Genomic DNA, 20,850 nt, shown 5'->3' with positions numbered 1-20,850 from the left:
TAACCCCTGTGAAACTGGGGTTTTTTTCTTTAATGAAAGTCCTTCTAAAAGGTGCACTTACTTTTTAATTTCTAAAATACTGCGCCCACAGTTCTGGGGGTCAGTACTCTTCCTCAAACTACTTGGCTCATCTCCGATCTCCTCTGCTTGAGCCACGCACTATCATTATGTTACCCCACCTTCTGCCTCTGCTGAGAGGCGTTCTCTTCACTCTCCTTCCTGCCTTTTTCCCCTGCTCTTGGTCTTCTGTCTCCTCTCATGACCTTCTTTTCTACAGAGAAAGCTAATGTTTACACATGCTTTTGACTAATTATGGAGCATCTTACACTCAGTGCATTTAGGACCATGCAAGAGGGCCCCTGCCAGGCCCCGTTCTTTGCGAGCCCTGCCCTGGCTTTCCTCGGCTGTGCTCCGCTCCACGGGGCGAATGGTCTTCAGGGTTCTCAAGCCACACACACAACTCAAACACGGTCCACAAATTTCCCACCTCAGTGGCCCCAGTCAGCTTCTAGAACCCACAGTAGCTTCTTCTCTAGGTCCTTCCTCCAAAGGTCATAATGCCTCAGGGGCAGAAAGCAAGGAGAAGCTAGTTATGAGAAAGCCGAACGGAACATGGACATGCAGACTGGGATGTGCACGCACATGCACATAAGGTCTCCTAAGCAGCCAGAAGTAGGTTCTCCCTGTCTGTGCTCTAGGGCAGGACCCTGAGGGCTAAGAAAATCCCAGGCCTTAGCAAGGTATACTTGTCATCTTGAATGATAGAACGTATTTTATTCAACAGCTTTTATCTTGATTTATAACATTAAAATAGATCATATGGTGCAGGCTTCCATTTGTACTCTTGCCCCCAAACTTACAAACTTGAAGGGTGGGCTTGGACTCTTCTATCAGGTGTGGGGGTCTGTATTCACCCAGATTTGTCTACTTTCCTGTAAAGACTGGTAAACCATCCTCAGGAAAATTAAAGGAAATATGGAGTGGTTTGATTGGCCTTGACTGTGCTTAAAAAGCAGGAGCAAACTGGGAACTAGGTTGGTACATTTTTTTCTTGCCTCTCCAATTCTTCCAACCTAAGCCCTCAAAGTCAAGATATTCCAAAGGCCACTTTTAAAGGGCTTTTATTATACTTTGCTCATTGTGCATATCTGAAGTGTAACTAACTTCACAAGTGCATACTCAAGAAATCCTTTACTATCATGTTGGCATTTCAGAAGGATCCGATCGCTTCAAACAAGTTCCTTGACTTCACAGAGGAGGTTCATATGTTCTATACTGTGAAGGCCCTGAATGAGCTTCCTTGTACTGATTGTGGGCTTATCTGTTGTTACCCTTAGGGTGGAAGGGACGCATGCTAAATCCTAATACTAGGTATCATTATGGATTCACGATAAATAGTATTTTGACAACAAGACAAAGTTATTGCCTAGTGTGACTGTTGGAAAAGTGCTTCCTTGACATGAACTTCTTATGTAAGAGTAGAATGGTTGAGAAATATTTTTACTGATTTATGAGATATCAGGTTGTGAGAACTTACTTTTGCACTACATAACTCTTTCGAATTGGCAGTATCATCATTAAAAAATAAGCAAATTTCTCAGTCCAAAAGCCATATACATACACTTACTCATACCTACACCCACACACAAACTTGATCTGATTATTTGGGGTAGGATAGGTTAAGTTCTAACAAGAAAAAAGTATTTTCTCCAACCTCACAGGCCTCTTTATTACCCATTCCTAAAATTTATATATTTACATATCTCATAGGCAGCTTTTTTATATAATGATTTTTATTTTTTTCCATTATAGCTCGTTTACAGTGTTCTGTCAATATATAACATTATAAAGTCCATTCTGAAAATAGAAATCTTGCCTTTATCTTGGCTGGCTTTAAAAGTGTGAGATAAATTCTTTTTACAGTTCAAGGGAGCTAGTAAAAAGTCAGACAAGCTTAAAATTGAATTCTAACCAATCCAGTGACTGTAAAACCTTGGGAAAAATCCTTTAACTTTCTGAAAGCCTCATCTGTAAAGTGGGAGTAATGATACCTTCCTTACAGATTTTTCTGAGAATTACATAATAGCAGACATGTAAAATTCTTAACAGACTGCCTGACTCATAGCAAACACTCCATAAATGGTGGATATATTTGTAATAATATGATAACCATTGCTTTTTTAAAATAGTTCCCAAAATTTGCTGTTGGAGAGTGTATCAACTCTACAATTTGTCTACTATTCCTTCCAAACAAATATCTGGAGTACTTTTTTCAAAACTGGTGATTTGATAGATTTTTGTCAGCTGCTTGCTTTGATGAGGTCAGAGCAAATGGCCTGGGGTTAGTGTAAATTCCTTTCCTACCTACTACTATAGCCATACTTGGAATATAAAAGCACAAGTTCAATAGAGCTATAAAAAGCTCATTAAAAAGTTGAGAGAAACTCTCTAGCTTCTAATGGGTACAAAGGGTGCTTTTCTAACACAACAGAAACATTTTAACCTCAGATTTTAAATGTATTTGTCTTAGTTCGTCAGCCCCTACCAAGCAGCTATTTCCCCCCAAAATAAGGGCAACATCGCCATCTACTGTTTCTATTTCCCAGTCACCAAAGAGAAGTTGCTCTTAACAATATAAAGCTGGGAAAACTTTTCTACCTTATAAAAGCTATAATGCAGTTTCTTTTTCAGCTTCCAGAATAAACTCTGTTTTACAGAGTTTCACTGTTAAAAATCTCTTGTCAGGGCCTGAAGGTGTCTCTATATTGAGAATGAATCTTGGCTAAATTTAAATTTCTTCTTCTGCCCCAATCTATACTGTTTTTATCTGTCTTCCAGCCTTCATCCTCAACTTTGTTAAACTTAAAACCGACTAATGAGTGGCAAATTGTGTGTGGTTTGGTATCTCTGCTTTGAAAATTGGACAGAAAGGTGGGAGGAGCCTGAGAAATACTGAGAAGCCAATTTTGTGGTTATTGCTCAAAAAGTAGTTATCCTGGCTTGACAGAGCCTCCTTAGACCCCAGAAGACTGGAGTCAGCTATCTCCATCAGCTCTGTGGTGCCTCAGCACCAGATCTTCAACTTGCTTCATCCCACAGACACTTGACAGCCGTATCGTCTCCAGGATGTAATTTTTTCCTCTGCTTCCACCATGATTTATTACAGCATGTGAACAAATGGCTAATACAGAGCTTTTTATTAACTGTAAAGTGGTTTTGGACACAGTTGGTATGAAAGGTACTTTGCAAAATCAAGCCTGAGTACTGCATGAAGCTGGAGAAGAGGTGCCCTTTCTACATTTATGTACATACTTGTCTGGCGTTTTATTTTTCCATCACTTCACTTGGCCCGAGGAAACATCTTTCATCTTGGAATGGCTCTCTTCCACACTTTGGTGTTAGTTCAGTCGCTGGTGAACTGTTTCTGCCCCTGGGTGTGTTCCTCAGACACCAAGGCTGTAAGATTCTTGTGTAATAATCTGGGAGGTGACAGTTCATTTTCCACAGACAACAAAATAATATAAAGTGCTTTTACCTTCTACTAGAATATACTGCACACCCCTCACAGAGAACAAGGACCCTTGTTCACATCCTGGACAGGAAGCAAAATGATTTAGATCAAGTGGGTTTTTTCACGTCTTTGGAAGTGTGTCTGTCTCCACTGGACTGGATGCCAGCCCTTAGATTCCAGCTCTTTTTGGGGGTTTTTTCCTTCCTGGAACCAGGATCAAAGTGGACAGAGCCTATGGCCTGGCCAGGGTACACTCCTGAGGGAGGCAGCTTGGTTTTCTTTAGAGCAGACAAGGGGCTTTCCAAAACTAAAGTTATTGCGAAAAGCAGGAGGGAGAACATTTGGAAAAAATGCTGTTAACACCTGATCCACACTTCTCCCCCGCCTCCCCTCTGGGCCCCTTCTGCTCATAATCACTCACAGACTCTCCATGTTTAGGAACAGATTAGGTAACCTCAACTTCTGTAGTCCCTCAAGACGCAAAGCCACAGAAACCTCACCTCGGCTCCTTTGTTTCTGGTTCAACTGTTACCGTAAATATTAATTAGGTGTTTGGGCTTTTTTCCTACCTTTTGACTCCCTCCATCCATTTCTCCCACCCCACACCCCTCCTCTCACTTTGACCAACCACTAATAATCTATAGATATGAGCTTGGTTTTTTTGTTCTGTTTGAGTTTTTTGTTTGTTTGTTTTTTGGGTTTGTTTTTTTTTTTTTTTTTTTTTTTTTAGATTCTACATATTACATTCCTGGGATAATTATAAATTAGGCTCATAAATAGGACTTTTATTTTTTTCATAGCCACACCTGCAGCATATGGAAGTTCCTGGGCTAGGGGTCAAATCAGAGCTGCAGCTGCAGGCTTACACCACAGCCATGGCAACACCAGATCCAAGCCGCCTCTGTGACCTACGCAGCAGCTTGCAGCAGCGCTGGATCCTTAACCCACTGAGCAAGACCTGGGACTGAACCCACATCCTTGCAGAGACATAATGGGAACTCCTAGATAGAGTTTTTTGGACATATTGCAGTTTGGGTTGCGAATCCTGGTTATAGACTGTTTGTTTTCTGTCAGTCTACTGAAGCACTTGTCCTCATAGGCCCATAGAGTCAGGAGTTGGGACAGATCACCTTCCATATCACCTTTACTTGACAGTGTGAACCCCTCCAAGGTTCTCTGCATTTTCTAAGGATCTTCTCCTAGACCCCTACCTGGAGTGTGCCATAAACTTGTCTGCTGTCCCATGTGCCTCTTGAGGTCCTAGAACTGAAACTCATGTTGAGCAGATATGGAAAATGCCTTCTGGGGGCACTGTGGTTTCGAACTTTTTTGGTCCCCACCTTTACTTAGATATGGGTCCAATAATTCCTTTTTATTCAGCATTTTGCTGCTTTTTTTTAAAAAAATTACTTTTTAATATTTTAGCATATATTTTTCACTTTTTTTTTTCCATTGGGAAAGTGGATCCAAATACCTAGCCCACCTTATTATTTGAAATAGGCACCATTTCAGTTTGAATCAAATAGTTGTCATAGTAAACATTAATTTTATAGTGTAACTTTATTTGCTTAACAATATATGTAAACATTTCATTTGTTACTAGCAGGAAGAATAAATTATTAATGCGATGTATTCATTGCCACTCCCCTTCCTCTACTGGTTAAGAATTCCTTCTTTGCCAGTTCAGTTCCAGGATCTTTAATAAGCAGAATTGAGACAATGAATGAGAAGGAAGAATGAAAGGCTTTGGAACATGCTTGTGCAGATTATATTGGAAGGGGCTCAGAGTTACTGGCAACAGGAAAAAAAAAATTAGGGAGTTCTCTTGTGACTCAGTGGATTGAGGATCTGGCAGTGTCCCTGCAGTGGTTCAGGTCATTGCTGAGGTGTGGGTTCAATCCCTGGCCCGGGAACTTCCACATATTGCAGGTGCAGCCTATATGTATATATTCAGAATCTGAGAAAGCAGGGGTGTAAAGAGAATCTGTGGGTCTGGTCTTGGAGTCATGTTAACCATGTGGAGGATGCGGAAGAGAGGCTTCCCAGGTAGTTAAGCAGCCTCTGAGACAGTAAGAAGAAGACTTACAGAAAGACAACTTGAAGAGCTTTTACTGTGCTTTACAAGTGAAGGAGCTAGATTGATTCTCTTAGATTTCAGAGTGGCATTTCTTTGAATGACTCACTCCATGGAGGCTTTGTTTACAAAACTGCTCAGCTTTATTCTGATTACACTGTATGCCTTACAAATGTTCGTTTCTCTCGTTTATTGCTTTTTTTTTTTTTTTTTTTTTGTTTTTTTGCCATTTCTTGGGCCGCCCCTGCGGCATTTGGAGGTTCCCAGGCTAGGGGTCGAATCGGAGCTGTAGCCACCAGCCTACGCCAGAGCCACAGCAACGCAGGATCCGAGCCGCGCCTGCAACCTACACCACAGCTCACGGCAACGCCGGATCCTTAACCCACTGAGCAAGGGCAGGGACCGAACCCGCAACCTCATGGTTCCTAGTCGGATTCGTTAACCACTGCGCCACAACGGGAACTCCTTTTTTTTTTTTTGATTTTTAGAGCTGCACCCGTGCATATGGAGGTTCCCAGGCTAGGGGTCAAATCGTGCTGACCTACACCACAGCAACTCAGGATCCAAGCCACTTCTGTGACCTGCACCACAGCTCACAGCAACACCAGATCCTCAACCCACTGAGTGAGGCCAGGGATGGAATCCTAGTCAGATTCGTTTCTGGTGTGCCACGATGGGAACTCCACAAATGTTCATTTCTAATGACCAAATAATATTGTATAAAATTTAAATGGCATGATTTATCTAATAATTCTAAAATTTATTGAGTATTTAGAATGTTTCTAATTGTCATTAAATACTAGAGCAAATATATTTTTATCATATTCCTAGCATGCATGTTCTTTTGTCAAATCTTAACAGTTTTTTGACATACTTTTGCAGATCTCTTTTAAGAAAAAGAAAATTTAAACATATGGTAGGAAGAGTTTCCATTGTGGCTCAGTGCAAAGGAATCCTACTAGTATCCATGAGGATGCAGGCTTGATCCCTGGCCTTGCTCTGTGGGTCGGGATCAGGTGTTGCCGTGAGCTGTGGTGTAGGTTGCAGACATGGCTCGGATCTGGCGTTGCTGTGGCTGTGGCGTAGGCCAGCAGCTGTAGCTCCGATTGGACCCCTAGCCTGGGAACCTCCATATGCTGCAGGTGTGGCCCTAAAAAAAAAAAAAAACATATAGTAGGAGGCCCATTCTTGATAAAATACTCACAGATCCTCCAAGAGGAATCAATAATGTAAATTTGGTATTATTCCTGGACTGAATTTATACTTTTAAAAATATATATATGAATCAAAAATCAATATGCAATATTACTTAGCATTTCATTTTTTTCCTAAATGTCATCATACTAATTTATTTTACTTACATGTATTATATTTTACTTATTCAAGATGTTTATAGTGGGAGGATTTTCAGGTCGGGTAACCAAATCTCTAATACTACCAGCACTAGAAATTCTTAATATCTTTACATACAATTTTTAATTTCTTTCCCATTATGCTTTCAGGAAAAAAACCCAGGAGCAAAGATTACAATATACACATTTTTGTATTCAGGGCCACCATGGCCATTGTGGAATTGTGCTAAGATCCTATTGGTAGACAATGGTTATTGTCCTACTGCTTCCCAAGATAGCTGTAAAAATAAATCTGATTCGCTACAAACACCTTAGCATATTTGATCTTCATGTTCAGGTATTTCCTAATTTAGTAGTTGTAAATGATACCTTAAATTCGCTTTAATTTGTCTTTCTTTGAATTTGCACTAGAGAGAATATTTTTCTCAGATAAATATTTGCATTTCCTTTTTTATATAAACTGGCATTAAAAATTTTTTGAGAGATCTTTATTTTGGCTCAGCTTTTGTGAACTTTCAAGAAAACAGCCACTACTGCTTGAGCTGAACATTTCTCAGTGGCCAAACACTTAATTCACACTCAAGACCTCAGAGCAGGCAAGAAATAACTTCTTCCTGATCATCAAAAGCAAAAACAGAGAGGTAGACACTCAGTGGAAAAAACTACCACAAAACCAACTTACATCATCACTACTGTTGGGGTAATGTAAACAGAGCCACAAGCACAGTAAAATGGGTTGCAGACTCAGTTCATTTTAACAAAATCCATCGAGAATGAATTTTGTGCTGGAATGGTCTGCCCTAAGACAAGGGGGGGATAAGAAGCTTAAACTCTTTGTTTTATGGCATGAGAAAGAGGAGAATGACCTAAGTAAAATAAAGACAGATGCTTCTTTCTTTCCAGCCCTGTAAAATAGAAAGATGACAGAAAAGGAAAGGGAGAAGACCAACTATTGCTCTGGGAAGATTGGCTGCCTCCCCTCGGACTGCTGAAAGAGGGAATTCCTGATCGGTGGCAGGTAGCTGGGCCTCAGGACCGACACTCAGAAGTAGGGCTGTCCTCCTCCTAACTCTCTGATGACAGCAAGCTGCAAAAGTACTCCAGTGTGGAGGACTTCTTGGAAGCTTTTTTCACCTGATCAGTTGGCTGTCACTCTGACATAGGATAGTGATGGTAAGGATGATGTACTATATTTGCCGTCTGTGGACTGAGCATGGGCTATCTTTTTTCCTTCAACTTTCTGCTGTGAACTTGACCTCTCACTTAGTAGACGGTCCCTCTGAATGCCAGCGGGGCCTTCGACTTGGGTTTAACATTTTTATCTCTCCCTTCTCTGCCATCATCATAAATGGTTTATAGATGAATATATATGTGCACATATTTCTAAGTAATACAAAAAAACTTCTTCTTCATAATCTTCATATGCAATAATGATTGTAATACAAAATAATTATGTTTATAATCATAAATGGGATCTTTAGTTCTCATATGGACATGAGTCATTAGAAAATGTTTTTGGTTGTAATAGGGAAGGATTCTAAGGAATGAGGAATTTCCTAACCCCTCCCTCCCACAAATTATTATAAAATAGATTACAGCCCTCCACCTCCATCACTACCTCTCCTCCTTTGGATAAGCCACAAGGAGATTGGCCTTCCAGTTGGAACCATGCTCTTAACAGGAGATTTTTAAGACCAAAACAGAGCACTATTAGCACTGCCTGCTCACTCTCCATCACAATCCACATGACCATATAAATAATGAGAAGAAAATGCTTTATCTTTTTTAAGTGGAGCTATTGGAGTTGGCTCAAGAGTAAGATGGAGAATTTTGTAACCATTCTTCCTTTTATTCTGACATTATTAATGCATACAATTATATTTGTCATAGCCCGCCTGAAGTGTGAAAACGTGTTTGAAACAGTTTTTAAAGACAAAAATAATGACCTACAGTGGAGAGCAATTACAAAGAACGTTTTCAACATTCAAGCCAAGTAAGGGACCTTCCTCACTGGTCCTAACTCAGTGTTTAGATACAAGCCAAGCACAGCACACACACTACTTAATTTCCTTTGCTTCAACTTTCATTATAATTATGTTTATTTTAAAAATGCAGTGCCAAATCGGCCTCCTTCACTGTTGGCCTTGCAGTTGAAAGAGTTCGTATAGTTCCTAAGACAGTGTAAATTATCTACCACAGATAATCCAAACCATTTTGGGGGTGGGGGGTGAGGTTTTATTTTCCATACTCTTTAGAATTACGACTTTTTTTTAAAAAAAAAGTTTCTGTGGTTGACAAGTAATCATTTTTCCTTAGGGTGGGCACTAGATTTTAATCTCTTGAGTTTTTAATTCAGTTATGACTCATTCTCTGAGACCCTGCTTCTATGTCATTCTTTAGGGCAGTGTTTCCCTGCCCTGCATGTGCTTCCTGCCAGCACATCAAGATAGCACATCTGTCAAGCCTGGTAGACTTCTCAGGATGACATTACATGAAGGGTTTTTGGACTAGGAATCAGAAGATCTAGGTTCTGGTCCCAGATATGCCCTTTAATAAGTTGAGGCCTGGGTTGGTCTCTCAACCCTCAGTTTCCTCTTCCTTAAAATGCAAAATTATTATTATTTAACCACAGAAAGAAATGATACATGCCACAATATGAATTAACCTTGAAAACTTTATGCAAAGTGAGAAGACAGAAAATACCATATATTATATGATTCCCTTTATTTGAAATAACCAGGATAGGCAATTCTGTATAGAGACAGAAAGAGGAGTCATGGTTGCTTAGACCTGGTGGGGAAGGGAGAAGGGGGAGATATAACTAAAGGTGATGGGGTTTCTTTCTGAGGTAATGAAAATACTCTAAAATCGACTCTGGTGATGGTTGCCCACATCTGTCAGTGGCCTACAATCCATTGAATTAGACACTTTAAGTAGATGAATTGTATGGTATCTGAAATATGTCTCAACGTACCTGTTTAAACAAAGATAGTGGCTCACATACTGAACACTCTAGGGTGCAGACCAATCTCTTATTCCCAGCTCTTCCTCTCTCTGTTGGCTTTCTCTCTTGGTGGCAGAGGTGATGACCAGTGGCTTCTTCCAGCTGGTCTTTTACCACTCTCTTACCCACTTTAGGCTGCCATAGCAAAACGCCATAGGTTGGGTGGTTTAAACAAAAGAAATTTAGTTCTCATGGTTATGTCGCTTGGGAAGTCAAAGAGATAAACTTCAGCAGGGTCCAGTTATAGGAAAGGACTCTGTCCCTGGCTCGCAGACGGTCACTCTCTCTCCGTGTCTTCCCATGGTCTTTTCTTGGTGTGTGCATGTGTTGGGAGGTGTGGGGAAGAACACATTCTGATGTCGTTTCCTCTTCTCATAAGGACCCTAATCCTATAGAATTTGGGGTCCACCTTTAACTTTAGTAACTTCCCTAAAGGCCCTATCTTCAAATGCACTGGGAGTCTGAGCTTCACCGTATGAATTTTGGGGGAGGCACAAACTTTCTCTCCATAACCACCCCCTTTGTAAACCCAGGTGAAAAACACTTTTCTCCCAAAGGGGCAAGCAAAATCTACAGCTGTCTGCTCTTGGCCCAGTTTGACCATGAGCTGTTTTGTAAGTCACCCTGACTAGACAAACCAGAGTCATGTGTTCACCTCCAAAGCCAGGGGTGGGTTAGTAGCAAGAAAAGAAGAGAAGGAAATTATAAGCTCTCATCAAAGAAAAAGGGCAGGATGAAGCCAAATGCTAATACCTATCCCACAGTGCAAGGCTGCAAGTAAGGAAGTCTGGATGCCAGGCTTGGCAGGAGCAGAGACTTCCTGTGTGACCAAGGGCAAGTGAAAAAACATATCTGTGGCCTGGACATCCCCAGACAGAGCATTGAAGACAGTGGGGGAGACAAGATATGAAAGCCCTTAAGAATCAGAACTTACAGAACTGGAAGGGAACCTTAGGGACTTTCATTTGACAATTTTTTAAAAAATTTACAAAAGCAGATGTAAGACAGCCTTGTATGAGAATCAAAAAGCTTCCAGGGAGTTCCCGTCGTGGCGCAGTGGTTAACAAATCCGACTAGGAACCATGAGGTTGCACGTTTGATCCCTGCCCTTGCTCAGTGGGTTAAGGATCCGGCATTGCCGTGAGCTGTTGTGTAGGTCGCAGACGCAGCTTGGATCCCACGTTGCTGTGGCTCTGGCGTAGGCTGGCAGCTACAGCTTCTATTAGACCCCTAGCCTGGGAACCTCCCATATGCCGTGGGAGCAGCCCAAGAAATGGCAAAAAGACAGGAAAAAAAAAAAAAAAAAAAAGCTTCCACGTGACTAGACTTGAGAAAGAAATCCATTTGCTAACTGTAATAACTAGAAACATGTCATTTCATCTCCCTTGACCTCACTTTATGAATTAATTCTCATAATAATAATGAATCCCTTAATGCTTATCAAATCATCATGATGTACAGTGGAGAGATATCTTGCAATTTTAGTTGTCAATTATACATTAGAAAAACTGGAAAATTTTTTAAATCACGTAAGAAATTTCTCTAGAATATGTGACACCTCTAGAGAGAGGAAATCCAGCAAGAAATACTGCCTTCTTGCATCATTAGTGAAAAGCTCTAGACTGAGGTCACAATTTGAACCTCTACTACATCATTTTGAGACTTAAGGCCTCTTAGAACCTCAGTTTCCTCTTCTGCAAAATGGGGGTGATAGTGTCCACTTTGGCAGCAGATATACTAAAATGAGACAGAGGTACAGAGAAGATTAGCATGGCCCCTGCTCAAAAATGACACGAAAACTCTACATTTTTAAAGTATAAAATAGTTAAGCAACAAGGATAAATTGTGTAGCAACAGGGAATATTAGCCATTCCTTTGCAACAACTTTTAATGGAGTATAATCTCTAAAAATATCAAATTATAAGACTGGACACCTGAAATTAATATTATAAATCAACAATATTTCAATTTTTAAAAATAGGAATGACAATCCCTACTTACATTGAGGTATTCTGAGATTAAATAATGATTTAAAACACTTGGCACCTAGCGGGTAGTTAATTAATTGAGGTCTTAATCGCTACTTTCCCTTATCTGCGTGACCAGAGCAGCCTTGCGGTACCTGCCATAATTCCACCCCAAATTGGTTCCTAGGCAGGAGCGTCACTGAATTCCTCCACCAGCGTCCGTTTTAGTCTGGGAAAAGCTAGAAACTTTTTCTACTCCGAAGAAAACAAAAATGTGCTTAAAACCAAAACCAAAAAAATAAAGAGCAAGTCCTCCATCTGCTCCTACGGGCAAAACGCTGGCCTTTTTTCATTCTCAAGAGAGAATCCAAGACACAGACTTCACTGCCCGCAAGAACCACACGGGGGAGCCCTTGTCAGGGTAAATCCGGATCCTGCAGCCCGACGCCTGTCACGTCTGGGCGAGATCTCCACGTGCAGGCAAGGCGCGCGCAGCCCTGGGGGGCGGGGTCTCCACGCCCGGGCGAAGCGCGCGCAGCCCCGGGGGGCGGGGTCTCCACGCCCGGGCGAAGCGCGCGCAGCCCCCGGGGGCGGGGTCTCCACGCTCGGGCGAAGCGCGCCCAGCTCTGTGGGGCGAGACCGACCTTACCTGCCAGCTAAAAGCCAGAGAGCTGACAGGGTCCCGGGCATCTAGTCCTCCCTCCGCTTGGTGGCGTTTAATAAAACTGAAGTCAACATGAAGAAGACTTTTAAAACCAGAAAATATGTTTAAGTCGTGTCTTTTCAAGGCACTCCTCCTCCAAAGACGTAAATAAAGAGTGAAACTTGAGGCGACGTCAAACAAGACAAAAGAGAAGTGACAATAACAGCTGAAGGAACTGCTAGGGAGGAGACAGACGAGGAAGGAGGGCCGGAGGGTGGGTGGAATCCTTAAAGCTTCCTGGGTGGGGCTTCACCTGAGTTGGGCGTGACCTGGTGAAAACCGGGAGAGACGCCGCTGCGTGTAGCGCCCGAGATTGCGGCAACCCTCAGTCCCTCAGAAAAGGACGTCTCAAAAGACCAGAGGTTTCACAACAGATGAGGATTTGCTTCCATTTGTGTGTTTTTCCGACACAGTTTTGTCAAAACAGTGAGTACCTGTGAGACCGACCTGTTCGATAGCGTTCAAAGAAAAGCCGCCGAAAAGCGTTTAAAGGGCAGTTAAGATAACAGGCGGCGCCTGGACTCAGACGAGCGGGTGACCAAACTTCTCAAGCAGATGCCTTGACGCCTCACTAAACACTCGCTCCTTTTTCTCCTCCGCTTGAACGTTTCGCCGCCAGCGCTGCTGCGCTCCGTGAGGGTGGGTTGGAGCCTCCCGGCTGCTGCTGCTGCTGCGCAGCCCCCTGCCCCCGAATTCCTTTCTCAGGCCCGTGTGCGGGTCACATCACCCGAGAGCAGCTGGAAGATGCTTCAAAGGAGGGTGCCCTCTCCCAGCTCCTCAGTTCCTCCTCACTTCCTCCCCTCACAGAAGTCTACTCATTCACTTCCTCATTATTTACTGAGGACCTACTTTGTGCCAGGCACTGTGTTAAGTAATAGGGATACAGCCACCAATAAGTGATCACTGAATCAATAACCGCTTATTAAAAGATATCTTTAAATAATGGTATGTTAGTGATTAGCATAAAGGAAACAATAAATTCATGAAATAATTATTGCAGCGGAGGTCTCAGGAATTCAAGCACACAGGAAATATATTTTAACATGCTTCTCATTAGTGTGTAATTATTGCCATTAGAGCACTAAACCAAATCACCCATTTCAGAAAGCTCCGGTCCTAATAAGCCTCTGTGCCTATATTCATTCCATTCATCCATTCCCCTCTCATCATCAGCTTTCCCCTTTGTGTAATTAATTTTTTCATTAATTCATTCATTCGAAAATCCTGTATTGAGGAGTTCCCGTCGTGGCGCAGTGGTTAACGAATCCGACCAGGAACCATGAGGTTGCTGGTTCAGTTCCTGCGCTTGCTCAGTGGGTTAAGGATCCGGCGTTGCCGTGCGCTGTGGTGTAGGTTGCAGGCGCGGCTCGGATCCCGCATTGCTGTGGCTCTGGCGTAGGCCGGTGGCTACAGCTCCGATTCAACCCCTAGCCTGGGAACCTCCATATGCCGCGGGAGCGGCCCAAGAAATAGCAAAAAAAAAAAAAAAAAGAAAAAGAAAAGAAAATCCTGTATTGAACGCACCTAGCTGCTCGCCACTAAAATAAGCCAGTGGAGATATGAAAATGATTACATCAGTTAATCTAACTGGGAAATCAAATATATAACAATGTAACAGGCATGAAAAAGGGTGGGAAGGCTGCAGAAGGAGTTTGGCAACAGGATGTCAAAAGTTTCATAGAGAAGGTGACTTTTGAGGTATGTTTTAAAGAGAGAGCAGGGTTTTTGTCTGTTGGAAAAAGTCATGAATAATATTTATAGAACATTTTGCCATAAATAAAGTATGTATAAGAGTGTAGTTTGGGGGGGCACTTGGTCCTCAATAATCAAGACAAGGCAATGATGGCAGATGTTTTTCACAGTGATGGAATAAATTCGTTTATTTTTTAAATTCTTCAATGCTTGGTCAACTTAAAAAAATTCACGACCTAGAAGTGAGAGTTAAGTTTTATCTGGGGCAAGATGAGGATTTAAGCCTGGGAGTAACCTGAGAAAACCTCTCTGAGGAGATGGCAGGTGGTGGAGGGAGGTCAGTATTTACAGGAGTTTTTTGAAACATAGGGCTGGTAGTAGGAACAAGAGATTACAGAAAACCAGATATTTGAAGTTTAAAAACCTAGCGCTTTTCTATGGGAAGATGCAAAGGTCTGGGCTCCCTGAAATCATTTGATATGCAGCTCAGCTGTCTGGGGCTAGTATCCTTTGTTTTCACAGCCTGAGTTTCCTCAGGGCTTGCTATTAGGACTGGCTGAAGTATGATGGCTGCTGGATGGCAGGTATTCTTTGTTTTCTTCCGGAGTTCTCTCAGAGCTCACCGACTCTACCCTTAGAGGTGAGTGCACTTGCTGATGACTGACATCTTTTTGTTTTTGTTTTTAAAAAAAAAAAAAAAATAGCCTGGGCAGCAGTATTTCAGATAACTAGGAAATACAGCCCCAAAGAGACAGGGGGAAATAATATCAGTGTATATGTGATAAAGGTGAAGGAGGAGGTGCATGCAGCCATGAGCACATTTCACAGAAGTTTGCTGCTAGTCTCATGAAGGTTATTACTAGTCACAGGGAGTAGACATCAGACGAAATACCATGAAGGATTTCAGTGTTTTTCTGGATACAAGGAGATACAAGAAGTGGGTTCATAAAATCTTTTCCTAAAACTATCTATCTGAAGACCTGTTCTGCCAGTTTTCCCAGAGCACAGAGTGCCTCACTCTAGATTTCTACCTTGAGCTCTGCTCAGGGGGTGTTTCGGGTTGACAGCTGAAGTGGCTCAGGATTCAGTCGGTGTAGAGGTAGATGGCAAGTGATGGCAAGTGCCAAGCTCCACTTCACAACTCTCATTTAGTTCCCAAAATGTACTGATGCTATGATATCAGTGAAGAAGTCAGAGTGAAGTGGGAAAGAGAAAGCCAGGGATTGCCCTAATGCTTTGAATATCTGCCGTATATTCCTAATAGTTCTTCACTTATTAGTCAAGGTTAAATGGGAAACACAATAAACTAGTGCCTATAGTATTCATAAGATTTTAAAAAAATGCATTGAATGAATGTTCGTTCATTCACTTCATTTATTTACACATTCAGCAACATTAAGTGCCCACTATGTTGTAAGCCCTGCCTGAGGTCCCTGCCCCTAGGCTGCTCCCAGATGGGGTAAAACATAGAACAGAGCAAGTAACTCCAATGTGCATGGTGAAGCCATGGCAGGGACAAATGGGTGAGCACAGAGGGGCACAGCAGAGAGGGACTCCTAATGCAGCCTGGTGGCATCAGAGAAAACTTCCCATAGCAGTTAATTCTGAGCTTCCTCTTGAGGAGGGTAGTTCAAGGATAAACCAGCCAGCAAAACTGAGGTGTTCAATTGCTTGGAAGCAAAAGCCTGTGCAGATTGTCTGGCTGGAATAGAGAGCTGAAGACAAGGGACAGTGGGAGCTAGAAATGAAGCTCTCTCTAGGTTCATTTTCAGAATGATGTGATATGGGAGGAAAAGAGACAAATGAGAAACTTTTTTGTAATGATGTAAACTATGCAGTCATTCTGGCCAATCTGCAAAGTCCAGGTCTGAGAGGACTAGAGAGAATAAAGATTTGGACTAAGTTTGAGTGGTCTCTGCTTGGGTTTGCTGAAGGACTAGCAAGGAAACAGTGCAAAGGATAAAAACTGGTGAATGTAGCTCTAAAGTGGGCCCCCTAGTTCCTCAGGAATGCACCCACCATACCATGTTCAGGAGACATGGAGGGAGAGAGCTTTCAGGAGAGAGGAGCCCAAAAGCTTGTTGCACATGAGTACCCAAGTAAGGGTCTACCTCCACCAGGTACAAGGAGTCACTCCTTTGCCTTAACTTTATAATCCCAGACTCTTTCTTATCATCATATTAGGACAAGAGCAGGCCAGGCCTGTCATGATCAGTCTCTCAGTGTTGGAAATCAGAACTGATGTCATAGCTAAACTAATGTTTGGAGAGAGGTAGAGATTTGAGTTGTTTAGGAGGAAAATATCAGTAAGATCAGGTGGTGGATTGTCCTGGGGTGGAGTAGTGAGCAAGACGATGGAGTCATGGTGCTCGGAATGGTTGAGTATCATCTTCTAATTCAGGAGAGATGAGGGAGAAAGTGTTGGCATCAGTTGAACACTTTCCATATGCCACCTGTTTAAAAATTCTAACTTACTTAAATCTCACAGCCCCTCTCTGAAGTGGATAGTATTATCTGTCCTTTTAGTAGAGTTGAGCAAGGCTTAGAGGGGCTGTTATCACAGCATAGTCAGCTTCTCTGGAAGGCCATGTCTGCGTTTCCTCACACAAGAGGACCTGCCAGTATACTCAGCTTCTCTGAAAAAACATGGTCTCCTGTAATGAGCAGAAAATACTCCTTTCACTGTACTGTACTGGTGACTTTCTTCATCATTTTTTTTTTTTAAGTTCAAGAGATAGCTCTTATTTATCAGCTATTCCAGTACAATAAGTTCATCCAGCAGAGCATGTCAGCTCTCTGTGCAACCTGAGCTCATGCGTAGCTTTCTGCCAAGGAGCTAATTTTATGCCATGGTCTTAGAAATAGAAGAGTATCTTTGATGTTTTGAAATAGTTAAGCCTATTAGAGATAGGAGCATGACTTTTCCTTTATTTACATTTGCAAGATAGTGATACCTTTTGGAAACTAATGAATATTTCCATAGATATATATCTTATAGTGTATTTTTCTGGGATTAACCGGAAAAAAAAAATTCCATATGATGTAGGAAGGAAAGAATTAAAATGTAGAGCATGCTGCTTTTTCTTTCTTCAGCCATGATACGTAAGAAAATTAATGGGAGTGATAAGTAAATCCAAACGTGTTTATTCTAAGGATCAGAAATAAATCCAATACAGAAATAAGAGAAAAAAATGTAAAAAAGGAAATGAATATATCAAGTTTATAAACTTTGAAATTATAAAAGCATGTTGTAACTGCTAAAAAAGTTTAAGGCATAGGAATTCACATTTAATGAAAGATTATTAAAATTGACACAGCAAGAAGCAGAAAACCTAAGTAAACAGTAACCATGAAACAAAATCAACATAATTTAAGCATTGCTTCCAAAGAAGGCTCCAGTTGCAATTTTATCCATAAATTATTTCAGTGGCTCAATAGCTACTTGTCATTTTGGGTTCCAGACCCTGTGCCTTTAACTCATGTTCTAAATAGCTCCTTTGTCATCCTCCTCCCCCTCCCTACATCTTTCCCCAAACCTGCTTGGCTTTTTGTGATCAATTTCAGCATCCACTCGTGGTCAAGTCAGAAACCTTGACCTCTTCCTCATCTCATTCCCTAGTCTCTCCTCCTATTCACACTATATCCTATTGCCTTTAAAATTCTTTCTCAGTATGTTTTCTGAATTTAAACTTCCCTTTCTATTTTTTTCTGCTCCTCACTTGGTTCTTTCCCTCTGTTCTTCTGACATCTCTCTCCTGAACACTTGTAAGGAGCTTCTATGAAGTGTTCCTGTCACCAGTGCCCCGTGGCTCCCCCTACTGTAGTCTGGGGGTAGTGAATGTCTTCCCATAGGGAAGTTAATCCTGTACTATATACTTTTTAAAGCTTTTGGGGGGGGTTACCATTCATTGCCTGGACATGGTTCAAGGGTAACACGGTGAGCTGTTGAGACTATATGCTGCCTATTTATTGCCATTCTAAATGCATTTCTAAATGGCTATTGCATGTCTAGGTACTGTAGAGAAAGCCTACTCTTCTGTGACCTAGGGCCTACTAACTGAAATTTTCTGCATTTTTCCCATGGGCCATGAAGACCCACTGTCAGGGAAAGGGAAAGGGGGAAAAAAGGTTGATTCTTGTTCTTTGGGGGTGGAGGATAAGCTGCCCCCTGGAGTGGGTGGGAGGTGGTGTGGGAAGGAGCTCAGGAGAGATACTAAGGAGAAAGGACTAGGGGAAGGAGGTGTACAAATGGAGTTGCTGCAGACTAGGGAGTCAGGAATCCTCTGCCAAATGCCGTGAACAGGGTTGGCTGTGGGACTTTGGGCTTGGGTGGAAAACGGGAAGGGGAGTGGATATTAAGCATACTGTTGCAGAGCTTTGAACCTAGTAAAAGGTGTTGGTGGCTTGGGTTTGTCCTGCAGAGCTACTCACTTTTGAATCAACCTCTGGAACCTGGGAGCCCAGCCCTTGGAAAAGCAGCCAGCCATTGGCGGACCAAAGAGCTAAAGATCTTCCCCAATTTCCTGGACTACATAGACCCCAGACTCCAGGGCAAACCCAAGGAGAGGGCATGTCTCCTGGAAAATAATGTTATGCTAGCTGTCAGCATACCACCTTTTTTTTTTTTTTTTTTTTTTTTTTTTTTGTCTTTTGTCTTTGTTGTTGTTGTTGTTGTTGTTGTTGTTGTTATTGTTGCTATTTCTTGGGCCGCTCCCGCGGCATATGGAGGTTCCCAGGCTAGGGGTTGAATCGGAGCTGTAGCCACCGGCCTACGCCAGAGCCACAGCAACTTGGGATCCGAGCCGCGTCTGCAACCTACACCACAGCTCACGGCAACGCCGGATCGTTAACCCACTGAGCAAGGGCAGGGACCAAACCCGCAACGTCATGGTTCCTAGTCGGATTCGTTAACCACTGCGCCACGACGGGAACTCCCCACCTTTTTATTACAGTTGTTCTTGTTCAACTACTGGGATTGAGTTGGTTTTTTCAGAAGCCATCAAGCACACTGTGGCAACTGTCTTTTTCTGTTAACCTGCTTTGGGTTCTAGTCCTGCCACTGAAGATCTAATATAAAAAGGAAAACACTGAGGAATGTGGAAAGGAGGTCATCACCCACCTTCACAGCTGAGGGAAGATGGAAATATGTGTACCTTGTAGAAGACACTCAACAGATAGGGCATGGGTAAAGGACAAAGGCAACCATAAGAGAGGGGGATACTAAGAAGCAGAGTTTGTCAGGGGAGTAATTTCACTTAGAACAAATTGTTTGGCAGGAGCAAAGTATGGTTTAACAAGCTCTCCAGGTGATTCTGACGCACACTGAAGTTTGAAAACCGCTGTTCTAGTCTGTGTTTCAATACATAATACACCTGTGCTTCCCCACCGTCAATTTAAAGGAAAAAATTAAGTATAAAACTTATGTCAACAGTGTTAAGCTCACAGGTGCATACAGGAAACAAAAGGATTATCCTCATTGATGGATGAGCCATAAGGAGACTACCGGAAAGATGTAGATCATACCTCTGAATTTAGTAGTACCATGTATCTAATAGGAGATGTTGATTAAAAATTTTTAGAAATCTATATTAATTTCCATTCTTCACAATTCACTGCTTCCCAGAAGGAAGAATGACTGAAAAACCTTTATCCATAAAGAGGCAAATCTTTCAGTCAGTCCATGAACCTTCTTTCTTGGAGTCTAACTCTCCATCCTAATACCCTCCCACCCCAGTTCCCAATTGGTCCTTGTCATCTTTTAAATGTCTTACCTAATAACACTTTTAAGACACTCTAATTAGTTTTCATGGCTTAAATTGAAAATGTTGTGGGCTTAAAATAAAAGTAACCTATGTCTTATTGGTCATTCAGAGAAATCCCTAAAGCTTGCTCCTTTTCAAACTGTGACAACCTCCTTTAAAAATAGCTTACTTGGGGCTTATATTTATTGAGAATGTAAAAAAGCAAATTCAATCATACCTTACAGTAGTAGTTGTTACATACCTTATGTGTAGCTATGTAAATCAAAAACACACTCCTGGAGTTCCCGTTGTGGCGGAGTGGTTAACGAATCCAACTAGGAACCATGAGGTTGCGGGTTCGGTCCCTGCCCTTGCTCAGTGGGTTAACGATCTGGCGTTGCTGTGAGCTGTGGTGTAGGTTACAGACACGGCTCGGATCCCGAGTTGCTGTGGCCAAGTTGCTGTGGCTCTGGCATAGGCCGGTGGCGACAGCTCCAATTCGACCCCTAGCCTGGGAACCTCCATATGCCGCAGTAGTGGCCCAAGAAATAGCAAAAAGACAAAAACAAAACAAAACAAAAAAAACAACCCACACTCCTTACTTTTGAAACTTTGTTGTTAGAGATATGAACTGGATATGAAATTATCCTGTAAACTGCTTTCCTTCTTTAACACTTCCAGGATAAAATCTCCACCCCCAAAGTTATTTAGCAGTATTCTAAGGAAATTCCGACAAGTACTGAGTCTGGGGTATCTGTTTTTGATTCAGTTATCCATGAACGCATCCCTGATCCTATTCTGTGGAT

General features: G+C 42.1%; 1 long non-coding RNA gene and 1 other non-coding gene across 7 annotated transcripts in view; both read left to right on the top strand.

The window, feature by feature from the left end:
• LOC102162098 (uncharacterized) overlaps positions 1-20,850 on the top strand; it is a 126,682-nt gene that overhangs the window by 17,313 nt on the left and 88,519 nt on the right. For 3 of the 6 annotated variants that reach the window (XR_014838741.1, XR_014838742.1, XR_002341890.2), the window contains one exon: positions 7,841-8,110. This is a non-coding gene — a long non-coding RNA (uncharacterized LOC102162098). Of the gene's footprint in view, positions 1-7,840; positions 8,111-12,866; positions 13,251-20,850 lie in introns of those variants that run through there. The other 3 variants (XR_301980.4, XR_014838744.1, XR_014838743.1) reach the window with 2 other exon arrangements.
• LOC146405736 (U6 spliceosomal RNA) lies at positions 11,659-11,763 on the top strand. Its single transcript, XR_014839299.1, has one exon. It is a non-coding gene; the product is annotated as a U6 spliceosomal RNA (small nuclear RNA).

Source organism: Sus scrofa, chromosome 2, assembly GCF_054392235.1.
Source record: "Sus scrofa isolate SSC_HxYL_T2T_F1_AM1 chromosome 2, Sscrofa_HxYL_maternal_Yorkshire_Landrace_v2.0, whole genome shotgun sequence".
In the NCBI taxonomy this organism is placed as follows: Eukaryota; Metazoa; Chordata; class Mammalia; order Artiodactyla; family Suidae; genus Sus; species Sus scrofa.
This window is presented reverse-complemented; position numbering and strand designations above follow the sequence as displayed.